We start from the raw sequence: 14516 nt of genomic DNA, 5'->3' as shown, positions 1-14516 counted from the left end.
ATGAAGGCAGAGGATCCATACATAGGAATTCTTTCCAAGTGATCAAGATCTAGGGATTTAGTTTCTCTGGCTAACAGAAGATACTAGAAAAGAGACATCCTGACAGCTGGGGCAGAGAACAATTGCAGAGATTGCTACGTTACAGAGCTGAACTTGGAGTCCAGCAGTTATGAATGGGTAGTGAGTCAGTATTATAGGACCATGATGGTACACCTGGGGCACACCACAAAACTGTATTTAGGCTGTTTCCCTCAAGACCACAGAACCATAAAGTAATTTCATGAAAGGTGCTTGCCCTGATTGACTTGGAATAGATGATTTATTGGAAGACATTATTCTTAGAAAATAGACTACTTAAAACCTCACCAGACCTCTGAAAATCTTCTATTGTTATAATTTATTAGGTTGGTACCAAAGTAATTGTAGTTTCAGACCATGAATTTTAAATCATTATAACTAGGCTCAAATACATCTTTATTAATCAAAATAGGGAACATTACAATCAATCCATTTTTTTTGCCAAAAAGAAATGTTTGCTTATTCCTATAGCATAAAAAGTTGTGCTTCAAGGTTCAAGGAACCTTTGAAAAGCATTTTCTGCCTCCTGCTGGTTGTGGAAGTATTTCTCTGCAAAAAGTTGTCAAGATGCTTGAAGACGTAGTTGTCAGTTGGTGAGAGGTCAGATGAATAAGGTGGAGAAGGCAAAACTTCTTAGTTCAATTCATTCAACGTTTGAAGTGTTGATTGTGCAATGTGTGGTGAGGCTTATCATGGAAAAGAATTGGACCCTTTCTGCTGACCATGGCAGGTCGCAGGTGATGAAGTTTTCAGTGTATCTCATTGATTTGCTGAGCATAGTTCTCAGATGTAATGATTTAACTAGGATTCAGAAAGCTGTAGTGGATCAGATGGACAGCAGACAATCAAACAGTGACCATGACCATTTTTTAGTGTAATTTTGGCTTGGGAAGCACTTTGGAGCTTCTTCTTGGTCCAACCACTGAGCTGATTGACGCCAGTTGCCCTATAAAATCCATTTTTTGTTGCACACTGCAATCCAATCTAGCAATGATTCATTGTTGGGAAGAATAAGAAGACACTTCAAATCAATGATTTTTTTTTTTTTAATTTTTGGTCAGCTCATGAAGCATTAACTTATTGAGCTTTTTCACCTTTCCAATTTGCTTCAGATGCCAAACAACCATCATATGTTCAACATTTCATTCTTAGTTTGTAAGAGAAACAGCTTTGATGATTGCTCTCAATTGGTTGTTGTCAACTTCCTATGGCCAGCCACTAGGCTCCTCATGGTCAAGACTCTCATCTACTTTGCAACACTTTTTGAACCACCACTGCACTGCATGTTCATTAGCAGCTCCTGAGTCAAATCCATTGTTGATGTTGCAAGTTGTCTCTGTTACTTGTTACTTTATGACCCATTTTGAACTCCAGTAAAAAAAATCGCTCAAATTTGCTTTACGTCTAGTATCATTTCTATAGTCTAAAATAAATACAAAAAAGGCAGCAAATAAGAATCATTAGCAAAAAACATAAAATGAGAAATGTACATTAAAATGATGTATAATATAACCACATTTATTTAAGAATGTATTCCAGTATCAAATGGCAAAGTTCAACAACACAAAATCACAATTATTTTTACACCAACCTAACAACCAGTTAAAGTTATAAATATATTGCCTCAAAACCAAGAGAGCAGATGATAAACCTGGGATTCTTGAACAAGTAAGGAGCTGTACCCACTCTTGAGACCCTGTGGGAACTTCCCATCTAGACAGCTTACAAATATATCTATACATTCCTACACACTTAATATTTTATCTCTGTCATGAAGATTTCCAGATCAATCTCTCATGGCATTTCCCATATATTATTACATACTGTTTTGAGCCTATTATTCTCAATCATAAACCTTAAAAATGATTTCTTCCTCCTTTGAACTTCCCTAAATTGTATTATCTGCTTTATTCATATGTTACTTCATTATATTTGCTATGAAGCAAATACTGTGTTATTTAGATTGGGGACTGTGACTTGTTGACAACCAGGCAAGTGGACTATAAGCTGAAAGAGGCAAGTATTATAACCTTAAAGGATACTTATCCCAAAAAACATATTACAGAGAAGAGTTCCATGGTACTTTTATCCCCCTGGGATAAGAGATAGAAAGAGAAGAGAGAGAAAAAAGAGGGGTAGCATAGAAAAAGAGAGAAGATTTTGGTTATGATTACTGTAAATTCAATTTCACACAATTTTTAAAGCAATATTTATTCTCCCAAGATTTCTTTTTGCTTTTTGTCTTTTTAAATTGAAGAGTATTTGATATATAACATTATGTAAATTTAAAGTGTACAACATGCTAATTTGATTCATTTATGCAGTGTAATATGATTGCCATTGTAGTAATAATTAGCACTTCTATCTTGTTACATAACTATAATCTATTTTTAGTGGTTAGAATAATTAAGTTATAGTCTTAGCAAGTTTGATTATTATAATACAATAGTGTTGCCTATAATCACCACACAGTGCATTAGATCTTTAGAATTTTTTTACTACTTCTTGCAAGCTTGTACCCTTAAACAATACCTGTCTTATCCCCTCAACTTCCATCCCCTGGTAACTACCATTTTATTCTCTGCTTTGACAAGTTCCACTTTTAAGATCCTACTTATAAATGGTATCATATAATATTTATCTCTGTTGGATAGCTTCCTTAGCATAATGTCCTCAAAGTCCACTCATTTTATTGCAAAGGCAAGATTTTCTTGTGTCTCATGAATAATATTCCATTTTGTTTATGTATATATGTTTTTATCTATTGATGGTCACTTAGGTTGTTTCCAGTTTTCCATACCTTGACTAATGTAGTTAATGCTGCAATGAACATTGGAGTGTATCTAACATTTCTTTGGTAACCTGTTTTGATTTGAGGGGGCATATACTCAGGAGTTGAGTCCATCTTTGCATGAAATGTTCCCTTGGTATCTCTAATTTTCTTGAAGAGATCTCTAGTCTTTCCCATTCTGTTCTTTTCCTCTATTTCTTTGCATTGATCGCTGAAGAAGGCTTTCTTATCTCTTCTTGCTATTCTTTGGAACTCTGCATTCAGATGCTTATATCTTTCCTTTTCTCCTTGGCTTTTTGCCTCTCTTCTTTTCACAGCTATTTGTAAGGCCTCCCCAGACAGCCATTTTGCTTTTTTGCATTTCTTTTCCATGGGGATGATCTTGATCCCTGTCTCCTGTACAATGTCACGAACCTCATTCCATAGTTCATCAGGCACTCTATCTATCAGATCTAGGCCCTTAAATCTATTTCTCACTTCCACTCTATAATCATAAGGGATTTGATTTAGGTCATACCTGAATGGTCTAGCAGTTTTCCCTACTTTCTTCAATTTGAGTCTGAATTTGGAAATAAGGAGTTCATGATCTGAGCCACAGTCAGCTCCTGGTCTTGTTTTTGTTGACTGTATAGAGCTTCTCCATCTTTGGCTGCAAAGAATATAATCAATCTGATTTTGGTGTTGACCATCTGGTGATGTCCATGTGTAGAGTCTTCTCTTGTGTTGTTGGAAGAGGGTGTTTGTTGTGACCAGCGCATTTTCTTGGCAAAACTCTATTAGTCTTTGCCATGCTTCATTTCTCATTCCAAGGCCAAATTTGCCTGTTACTCCAGGTGTTTCTTGACTTCCTACTTTTGCATTCCAGTCCCCTATAATGAAAAGGATATCTTTTTGGGGTGTTAGTTCTAAAAGGCCTTGTAGGTCTTCATAAAACCGTTCAACTTCAGTTTCTTCAGCATTACTGGTTGAGGCATAGACTTGGATAACTGTGATATTGAATGGTTTGCCTTGGAGACGAACAGAGATCATTCTGTCGGTTTTGAGATTGCGTCCAAGTACTGTATTTCAGACTCTTTTGTTGACCATGATGGCTACTCCATTTCTTCTGAGGGATTCCTGCCCGCAGTAGTAGATATAATGGTCATCTGAGTTCAATTCACCCTTTTCCAGTCCATTTTAGTTTGCTGATTCCTAGAATGTCAACATTCACTCTTGCCATCTCTTGTTTGACCACTTCCAATTTGCCTTGATTCATGGACCTGACATTCCAGGTTCCTATGCAATATTGCTCTTTACAGCATCGGATCTTGCTTCTATCACCAGTCACATCCACAACTGGGTATTGTTTTTGCTTTGGCTCCATCCCTTCATTCTTTCTGGAGTTATTTCTCCACTGATCTCCAGTAGCATATTGGGCACCTACTGACCTGGGGAATTCCTCTTTTGGTATCCTATCATTTTGCCTTTTCATACTGTTCATGGGGTTCTCAAGGCAAGAATACTGAAGTGGTTTGCCATTCCCTTCTCCAGTGGACCACATTATGTCAGACCTCTCCATCTTAACCTGCCTGTCTTGGGTTGCCCCGTGGGCATGGCTTGCTTTCATTGAGTTAGACAAGGCTGTGGTCCTCATGTGATTAGATTGACTAGTTTTCTGTGAGTATGGTTTCAGTGTGTCTGCCCTCTGATGCCCTCTTGCAACACCTACCATCTTACTTGGGTTTCTCTTATCTTGGGCATGGGATATCTCTTCACAGCTCCTCCAGCAAAGCACAGCCACTGCTCCTTACCTTGGATGAGGGGTATCTCCTTACTGCTGCTGTTCCTGACCTTCAACATGGGATAGCTCCTCTAGGCCCTCCTGTGCCTGCACAGCCACTGCTCCTTGGGTTGCTCCTCCTTGCTGCTGGCCCTAACCTCGAGCGTGAGTGGTTCCCCCAGCTGCCTCCCCTGGCCTCATGCTCCGGGTGGCTCCTCAGGGTCACTGACCCTGGCCTCGGGCGTGAGGTGGCTTCTCCTGGCCGCCCCTGACCTCAGAAGCAGGGTAGCTCCTCTTGGCCACACTTAGTGTGCTGGCTTGCAGCCGTCTGCGCTTAGTGCCCTGGCTCACAGCCACCTGAAGCAAAAGATATTAAGAAGAGGTAGCAAGAATACATGGAAGAACTGTGCAAAAAAGATCTTCACGACCCAGATAATCATGATGATGTGATCACTAATCTAAGGCCAGACATCTTGGAATGTGAAGTCAAGTGGGCCTTAGAAAGTATCACTATGAACAAAGCTAGTGGAGGTGATGGAATGAATTCCGGTTGAGCTCTTTCAAATCCTGAAAGATGATGCTGTGAAAGTGCTGCACTCAATATGCCAGCAAATTTGGAAAATTCAGCAATGGCCACAGGACTGGAAAAGGTCAGTTTTCATTCCAATTCCAAAGAAAGGCAATGCCAAAGAATGCTCAAGCTACCGCACAGTTGCACTCATCTCACATGCTAGTAAAGTAATGCTCAAAATTCTCCAAGCCAGGCTTCAGCAATACATGAACCGTGAACTCCCTGATGTTCAAGCTGGTTTTAGAAACGGCAGAGGAACCAGAGATCAAGTTGCCAACATCTGCTAGATCATGGAAAAAGCAAGAGAGTTCCAGAAAAACATCTATTTCTGCTTTATTAACTATGCCAAAGCCTTTGACTGTGTGAATCACAAGAAACTGTGGAAAATTCTGAAAGAGATGGGAATACCAGACCACCTAACCTGCCTCTTGAGAAATCTGTATGCAGGTCAGGAAGCAACAGTTAGAACTAGACATGGAACAACAGACTGCTTACAATTAGAAAAGGAGTATGTCAAGGCTGTGTATTGTCACCCTGCTTATTTAACTTATATGCAGAGAATATCATGAGAAATGCTGGACTGGAAGAAACACCAGCTGGAATCAAGATTGCCGGGAGAAATATCAATAACCTCAGCTATGCAGATGACACCACCCTTATGGCAGAAAGTGAAGAGGAACTCAAAAGCCTCTTGATGAAAGTGAAAGAGGAGAGTGAAAAAGTTGGCTTAAAGCTCAACATTCAGAAAACGAAGATCATGGCATCCGGTCCCATCACTTTATGGGAAATAGATGGGGAAACAGTGGAAACAGTGGCTGACTTTGTGTTTTGGGGGGCTCCAAAATCACTGCAGATGGTGACTGCAGCCATGAAATTAAAAGATGCTTACTTCTTGGAAGAAAAGTTATGACCAACATAGACAGCATATTAAAAAGCAGAGACATTAATTTGCCGACTAAGGTCCGTCTAGTCAAGGCTATGGTTTTTCCTGTGGTCATATATGGTTGTGAGAGTTGGACTGTGAAGAAGGCTGAGCACCAAAGAATTGATGCTTTTGAACTGTGGTGTTGGAGAAGACTCTTGAGAGTCCTTTGGACTGTAAGGAGATCCAGCCAGTCCATTCTGAAGGAGATCAGCCCTGGGATTTCTTTGGAAAAATGATGCTAAAGCTGAAGCTCCAGTACTTTGGCCACCTCATGCGAAGAGTTGACTCTTTGGAAAAGACTCTGATGATGGGAAGGATTGGGGGCAGGAGGAGCAGGGGACGACAGAGGATGAGATGGCTGGATGGCATCACGGACTCGATGAACGTGAGTCTGAGTGAATTCCGTCAGATGGGGATGGACAGGGAGGCCTGGCATGCTGCGATTCATGGGGTTGCAAAGAGTCGGACACGACTGAGTGACTGAACTGAACTGAACTGAATACTCAGAAGTGAAACTGCTGGATCACATGGAAGTTTTATTTTTAATTTTTTTGAGGAAACTCCATATTGTTCATCATGGTGGATGAACCAATTTACATTCACCAACACTACAAATGTTCTTTTTTCTTTACCTCCTTGCCAGTATTTATCACTTGTCTCCTTGAAGATAGCCATTCTAATAGTTTAGAAGTGATATTTCATTGTGGTTTTGATTTGCATTTCTCTAATGATTAGTGATATTGAGCATCCTTTTATGTATCTGTTGGCCATTTGGAAGTATTTTTGGAAAAATGACTATTTAGTTCCTCTACTCATTTTTGAATCAGGCTATTCTTTTTATTATTGTTATATGAGTTCTGTATATGTTTGGAGATTAACCCCTTGATATATGGCTTGGAAAAATATTCTCCCATTCTATTGGTCATCTTTTCATTTTATTGTTTACTTTTTTTCTGTGTAGAGTCTTTTAAGCCAGATGAAATCCCATTATTTTTAATTTGCTTTTGTTGGTTGTTCTTTTTGTTTCATAAATAAAATAACACTCTTTGTCAACACTCATGTCAAGAGATTTTTCCCCTACATTCTCTTCTGGAAGTTTTATGGTACCAGGTCTTTTGTTAAGTCTTTAATCTATTTCAAATTAATTTTTGTGGGTTGTGAGACAAGGGTTTGACTTTTTTGTAACTATACATTATCCACTTTCCCTAATATCATTTTCCTCATTGGTTTTTCTTGGCTCCCTTGTCATATATTATGTGACTATATATTCTGCAGTTTACTTCTGGGCTCTCTATTCTATTCCATTGGTCTATGTGTCATTTTATGTCAGGCCCATACCGTTTTAATTACAATGCTGTGCTGTGCTCAGTTGCTTCTGCCTGAGTCATGTCCGACTCTTTGTGACCTATGGACTGTAGCCGGCCAGGTTCCTCTATCCATGGGATTCTCCAGGCAAGAATACTGGAGTAGGTTGCTGTACCCTCCTCCAGGGGATCTTCCCAACTCAGGAACTGAACCCACATCTCTTGCATTGCAGGCAGTTTCTTTAAGCACTGAGCCACCTGGGAAGCCCTTTGATTACTATAGCTTTGTAGTAAAAATTTTAAATCAAAGTGTGATACCTCTGGCTTTGTTCTTCTTTCTCATGTTTGCTTCAGTTGCTCAGGGTCTTTGTGGATCCATACAAATTTTAGTATTGTATTTCCCATTTCTGTGAAGAATGTCGTTGGAAATTTGATAGGAATTGCATTGAATTTATATATGACTTTGGGTCAAATGGACACATAAGCAGTATTAATTCTTCTGATCTATGAACATGGATGCTTTTTATTTGTTTATGTCTTCCTTGATTTCATTTTTAAAAGCCTTATATTTTTCACTGTACAAATTCTTGACCTCCTTTGGTAAAGGTATTCCTGGTTATTTTATTGTTTTTGATGCTATGATATTGTTTTATTTCTTCCTCAGATGTTTTAATAATAGTACATAAGAGCTTCAACTGATTTCTGTATGTTTTAGATTCTGCAATTTACTAAATTTGTTAATTAGATCTAATAGTTTTTGGAATCCCATACACTATCACATCATTAGCAATTAGCAGCAATATGCAGATGACACCATCCTTATGGCAGAAAGTGAAGAGGAGCTAAAAAGCCTCTTGATGAAAGTGAAAGAGGAGAGTGAAAAAGTTGGCTTAAAGCTCCACATTAAGAAAACGAAGATCATGGCATCTGGTCCCATCACTTCATGGGAAATAGATGGGGAAACAGTGCAAACTGTAAGATTTTATTTTGGGGGGCTCCAAAATCACTGCAGATGGTGACTGCAGCCATGAAATTAAAAGATGCTTACTCCTTGGAAGAAAAGTTATGACCAACTTAGATAGCATATTAAAAAGCAGAGACATTACTTTGTCTAGTCAAGGCTATGGTTTTTCCTGTAGTCATGTATGGATGTGAGAGTTGGACTGTGAAGAAGGCTGAGTGCCAAAGAATTAATGCTTTTGAACTGTGGTGTTGGAAAAGACTCTTGAGGGTCCCTTGGACTGCAAGGATATCTAACCAATCCATTCTGAAGGAGATCAGCCCTGGGATTTCTTTGGAAGGAATGATGCTAAAGCTGAAGCTCTAATACTTTGGCCACCTCATGCAGAGTTGACTCATTGGAAAAGACTGTGATGCTGCGAGGGATTGGGGGCAGGAGGAGAAGGGGACAACCCAGGATGAGATGGCTGGATGGCATCACGGACTCAATGGACATGAGTCTGAGTGAACTCCAGGAGTTGGTGATGGACAGGGAGGCCTGGCGTGCTGCGACCCATGGGGTCGCAAAGAGTCGGACACGACTGAGCGACTGAACTGAACTGAACTTACCCCTCTTCTGATTTGGATGATTTTTATATCATTGTGCAATTGCTCTAGCTAGAACTTGAATTCTAGTTCTTGAATTGAATAAGGGTGGTGAGATACACATTTGTGTCTTATTTCTGACCTTAGAGGGAAAGCTTTCAATTTTTTATTGAATGAATGTTAGCTGTGGGATTGCTGTATACGGCATTTATTATGTTGAGGTATCTTCTTTCTATACTCAATCTGTTAAGCTTTTTTTTTTTTTAATAATGAAAGAATTTCACAGTTTGTCAAAGATTTTTCCACATCTATGAGATGATTGTGTGACTTTTATCCTTTGCTTCATTACATTTCTTGATTTGCTTATGGTAAACATTCTCATTTCTCAGGGATGAATTTAATTTGGATAATGATGTACAATCCTTTTAGTGTCTTTTAATTTGACTTGCTAATATTTTATTGAGAATTTTTACATCTATATTCTTTAGGGATATTGGTCTGTATTTTTCTTATATTTTGTCTGATTTTAATGTCAGGCTAATGCTGGCTTTGTAAAATTAGTTTTCCTTCTTCTTCATTTATTTATTTTTTCTCTGGGAAGATTTTGAATAGGATTCAGATTAATTCATTTTAAATGTTTGAAATAATTCACCAGTGAAGCTGTCTGCTACTGGGGCTTTTTGGGTTGAGAGATCTTTTATTACTGATTCAATATGTTCATTCATTATTGGTCTGTTTGGATTTTCTATTTCTTCCTGAAGCAATCTTAGTAGGTTGTGTGTCCCCAGGAAATTAAGCATTTCTACTAAGTTATTTAATTTGTTGGCATATAATTATTCACATTAGTCTTATGTATCACTGTAGTATCAGTTGTAATGTCTTTTTTTTTTTTAATTCTAATTTTACCTATTTGAGGGTTTTTTTCCCTCAATCTAAAGTTTTCTAAGTTTTATATTTAAAAATAAATCTCAATTATGTTGATTCTTTCTCCTGTTTCTATGGTCCCTATTTTATTTCCTCTATGATCCTTATTTTCCTCCTTTTTGCTAATTTTGGACTTAATGTGTTGTTGTTGTTGCTGTTGTTATTTTTCAAGTTCTTTGAAGTATACAGTTAAGTGGTTTATTTGAGATCTTTCTAATTTTATAGTATATGTGTTTTGCTATAAATCTACATCTCAGTTTTCTTTTGCAGCATCTCATAGCATTGTTTTAATTTTCATTTGTTTTAGACAGGTTTTTTTTTTTAATTCCCATGTGATTGTTCAGAGATGTGCTGTTTAGTGTCCACATATATAACATCTATGAAGATTTCCCAGCATTCCTCTTATTGTTTATTTTCAGTTGTATACCACTGGTCATAAAAAAATAGCTGGTAATATTTCAATTTTCTTTAATTTTCTAACACTTCTTATGTGTCCTATCATATGATCTGTCTTGTAGAATGTTCTACATGTATTTGAAAAGAATGTGTACTCTGCTGCTGTTGGTTAGAATGCTCTATATGTGTGTCTACATTCATTTGATATATAGTTCGATTCCAACATTTCTTTGTTGATTTCTGTCTGGATGACTTGCTTATTAGTGACAGTGGGGTATTAAAGTCCCTTATGAGTACTGTGGGTTTTCCCAGGTGGTTCAATGGTAAAGAATCTTCCTTCCAGTACAGGAGATGCAGGTTTGATCCCTGGTCAGGAAGATCCCCTGTAGAAGAAAATGGCAACCTACTCCAGTGTTCTTGTCTGGAACATCCCATGGACAAAGGAGCCTGGTGGGCTAGAGTTCATGAGGTTGTAAAACAGTTGGACTGGACATAGCGGTTAAACAACAACAACAACTACTGTTGTATTATTGTCTCTTTCTCCCTTTAGTTCTTGAAAATGAAAGTGTTAGTCACTCAGTCATGTCCAATTCTTTGCGACCCCGTGGAGTCTAGTCCTCCAGACTATTCCATCCATGGGATTTTCCATACAAGAATACTGGATTAGGTTGTCATTTCCTTCTCCAGAAAATTTACACTGAGAAATTTGACCAGTTATTTTGGGACAGTTAAGATAAAGGGCTTGACTTCCTCAGCTCTACCAGACTCTGGGGATCCCAGAACTGACTTTCTGTGACCCCATGGACTGTGGCCCACCAGGCTCCTTGGTCCATGGGGATTCTCCAGGCAAGAATACTGGAGTCGGTTGCCATGCCCTCCTCCAAGGGATCTTCCCAACCCAGGGATTGAACCCAGGTCTCCCATATTACAGGCAGATTCTTTACTGTCTGAACCACCAGAGTTCTTAGTATTAGCTTAAAATATTTAGGTGCTCAGATGTTGGGTGTACATTTACAATTTTTATATCATGATGCACTGACCCATCTATTTTGTCTTGTGTTACAATTTTGACTGTAAGTCTGTTTTGCCAGATTTATGTGTAATCTACTTTATTTTGTTTCTCATGTATATAAAATAGCTTCTTCTATCTCTTCACTTAGGGCTTATGTATATCTTTAGAGTTGAAGGCTGTCTCCTGCATACAGCATGTAGTTGGGTCTTTCTCTCTCTCTCTCTCTTTCTTTTATTCTGCCACTCTCTGGCTTTTGATTGGTAACTTCAACTGTTTACATTCAAAATAATTACTGGAATTTTTGGACTTATTAATGCCACCTTCATGTTAGTTTGTTTGTTCATCTTGTTTTATATTTCCATTGTTTCTTATAACTTCTGTTTCTGTCTTTGTTAATCAGTGGTTTTCCATGGGGATATGCTCTCCCCCCACCCTTTTTTTTTTTTTTCCCATGAATCTGCTCTAGATTTGCTTTGCAATTACTATGGGATTGCATAAAACATCTCATAGATAAAATTACTAATATACTAATAGTAAATTATCTTCATTCACCTATAAAGGTTCCACCCTTTTATTCTTCCCCTTTTATATTTTTGATGCCACAGTTTATGTTGTATATTTATTAACATCTTAGTGGCTATATAATTATGTTTAATGCTCTTTTTTAACCTTTGTAGTATAGTTATATGATTAACATGCCATCCTAACTAATATAAATTTATAGTTTTCTAATTCTCTTTTTCACCTTTACCAGTGTGTTGTATATTTTAATACTTTTTCTTGTCAGAGATTAACTTTTTTTTTTTTCATTTCAGTATAAAGAGCTCCTGTCAAACTTTCTTGCAAGATAAGTCTAGTGATGGTAAACTCTCTCAGCTTTTGTTTATCTGGGAAAGCCTTTATTGCTCTTTTATATCTGAAGAAAAACTTTGCTGAATACAGTATTCCTGGATGACAATTTTTATCTTTCCACACTTTGAATATGTCACTATACTTTCTCCTTATCTGTAGAGATTCTGCTAAGAAATCTGTCGATAGTTTAATGAAGGTTCCTCTGTAGGCTACTTTCTTTTTTTCCCTACCTGTGTTTAAGGTTTTTTATCATTGATTTTTGACAGTTTTATTATAATATGTCTTAGAGAAAGTCTCTCTGCATTGAGATAATAGGATGTCCTGTTAGCTTCATGAACTTTTATGTCCATCTTTCTCCAGGTTTGGAAAGTTCTCAAGTATTATTTCTTTAAATAAACTCTCTGCTCCTTTCTCCCTCTCTTCTATTTCTGAACACCAATTACTCCAATATTTTCTGTTCTTATAGAGTCCAATAACTGTAATGGGGTTTCTTCACTTTAAAAAAATTTACTTCCCTTTCCTCTCTAACTGAATTGCTTCTAAATACCTATTCTTCAAAGACATTTACTCTTTTCCCCACCTGGTCTGCCTCTTTGCCTGTGGCCTCTCTCTTGCATTCTTCAACTCATTTATTGAATTTTTCAGCTCCAAAAGTTCTATTTGATTCTTTCTTATAATTTCAATTTCTGTGGTGAAGACCACCTTCTGTTTATTAACATTATTTCTGATTTCACTGAATTGTCTTTCTGAGTTTTTTAATAGCTTGTTGAATTCCTTCCTAACAGCTATTTTGAATTTTTTTATCTCTTAGATTACATTTCATGTCTCTGAATTTGGTTGCTATAGAATTATTATTTTCTTCTTGTGATGCCATTTTTCTGGACTTTTCATATTTTTTTGCAGATATGAGCTTCTTTTCTCACAGTTGAAGTAGCAGAGTCCTCCTTAACTAAGCTTTTATGTCTTTGGTTCTTAGAGTTTAACAGGTTGGCTATTAGAAATATTTCTTTTGTATTGAAAATGTGGCACTATAATTTAAATTTCATTTTTCCCTTGCCTACCAACATTGTCCTATATTCTGAGCAATCTCCATGCCTACCAGATTCAATCTAATGAATGCACTCAGGATTGCACACAGAGTCAGCAGCACAGTCGGGGAGATGTGGGTTTCACACTTGTAGCTTTGAATGTGCTTACAGGTGCACTGGAGATATTCTCAAGTGGGGAATTTCCAGAATTTGTTAGGCAAACTTCCTGCTGAAGTCTTGAAGTAGACAGAAGGAATTTTTTTTCCTTTAATGTCCTTTGATATTCTTATTTACCTCCTTCTCATCCTATGCTTTTCTCTTAGTCACCGAAGTCCTTCCTCAGAATGCAAGTTTCTTCAGCCATAATCCACATAATTAGGGGATCTGGGCAGTCACGCACCACCTTACCTTTTCACCTCTTCTGTTGGAACAGTTCCTGCTTTCCACCTCCTCTGACAGAGAGGTCACTACTACCAAAAATGTAATTCCTTGTAGTGTCACTCTGGGCAGGGGTGACTAATGAGTTCCTCCCTCACCTCTGTATCCAACCTTTTTCTCTCCTGCTCCAGTGGCATGCAAGAATCTCCTGTCAGGCAGGCTGGACTTCTGCAAGTTTTTTCTTGCTCACGTATATCTGATCAGTTTTACGCCCCTTTTTTTTTTTTTCCTGATTGCAGTGAGTGGGAGTGGGGCAGTTTTGCTGACTCCTTTGAATCTGAAGTCTTCACTGAGGTCTTGTTTGTTTATTTTTGGATGCACATGTGGACTAGAAAACTCCAGGTTCTCTTGATATATGGGACTGAGGCACTTTTTATTTGGTTATGGGTATCTAATTAGATGTTGATAAATGAGGAGAGAAGAAAGGAATGACTTATACCACTACAGTGCTCACTTCACTCCCTTTCTTTCAAGATTGCTTAATTTGAGACTTCCTTGGTGGTCTTATAGTTAAGAATCCACATGCCAATACAGGGCACACAGGGAAAATTTTCCCTGGCATGGGAAAATTCCACATGCCATGGGGCAACTAAGTCAGCACACCACAACTACTGAAGCTCATGTACTCTGCAACAAGAGAAGCCACCACATTGAGCAGCTTGCCCACCACAACTAAGAGTAGCTCCTGATCATCACAACTAGAGGAAGCCCATGTACAGCAATGAAGACCCAGCACAGCCAAAATAAATAAATTAAATAAATAACATTTTAAGAAAAGATCACTTAATTAGATCTTGGCCTTGTCTGGGCTTTGTATTTCAACAATATATTATTATGTCAGTCAGAAATCAGTCAGTAAATAAAAACTTTAATGTGTGCAATCCATGACATAT

The 14516-nt window shown here is 37.8% G+C and overlaps 1 long non-coding RNA gene across 1 annotated transcript; it reads right to left on the bottom strand.

Moving 5' to 3' along the window:
* Positions 1–1422: 1422 nt before the first annotated feature.
* On the bottom strand, positions 1423–14089 carry LOC120854742. Its single transcript, XR_005719050.1, has 3 exons — positions 14078–14089; positions 13480–13485; positions 1423–1501 (listed from the first exon to the last, which is right to left on the bottom strand). It is a non-coding gene; the product is annotated as an uncharacterized LOC120854742 (long non-coding RNA).
* Positions 14090–14516: the final 427 nt, after the last annotated feature.

This window comes from Oryx dammah, unplaced genomic scaffold (assembly GCF_014754425.2).
Source record: "Oryx dammah isolate SB20612 unplaced genomic scaffold, SCBI_Odam_1.1 HiC_scaffold_27, whole genome shotgun sequence".
NCBI classification, from domain to species: Eukaryota; Metazoa; Chordata; class Mammalia; order Artiodactyla; family Bovidae; genus Oryx; species Oryx dammah.
Note: the sequence above shows the minus strand (reverse complement) of the source record. Positions and strands in the feature narration are given on the sequence as shown.